The following is a 320-nucleotide window of genomic DNA, read 5'->3' on the forward strand; positions in this document are numbered from 1 at the left end:
CGCCCTCCCTCTCGCCCTCCTTCTCTCACCTTTCCCCCAAACAAGCGGTTCAAGGCCTGGGTGAGAAGGTTTTTGCTCAGGGAATTCGTGGTCGCGTGGGAGGATGGGGCGGTGGAATGACTCTGAATGGCCCCTAAGAGGGAGGCATCCAGGCCGCCGCTCCCGCTCCCTCCGCGCGGCTTGACAGCGGGCGGAGGCATCAAAAGGGAATCTTTGACCGCATCTTTCGACTCTTTGCCCGGCGCTTTCTCCGAATCTTTGCAGGCATCTTTCGACTCTTTGCCCGGCGCTTTCTCCGAATCTTTGCAGGCATCTTGAAT

The sequence above is a fragment of the Nannochloropsis gaditana genome (assembly GCF_000240725.1).
Source record: "Nannochloropsis gaditana CCMP526 unplaced genomic scaffold scaffold066, whole genome shotgun sequence".
Lineage (NCBI taxonomy): Eukaryota > Eustigmatophyceae > Eustigmatales > Monodopsidaceae > Microchloropsis > Microchloropsis gaditana.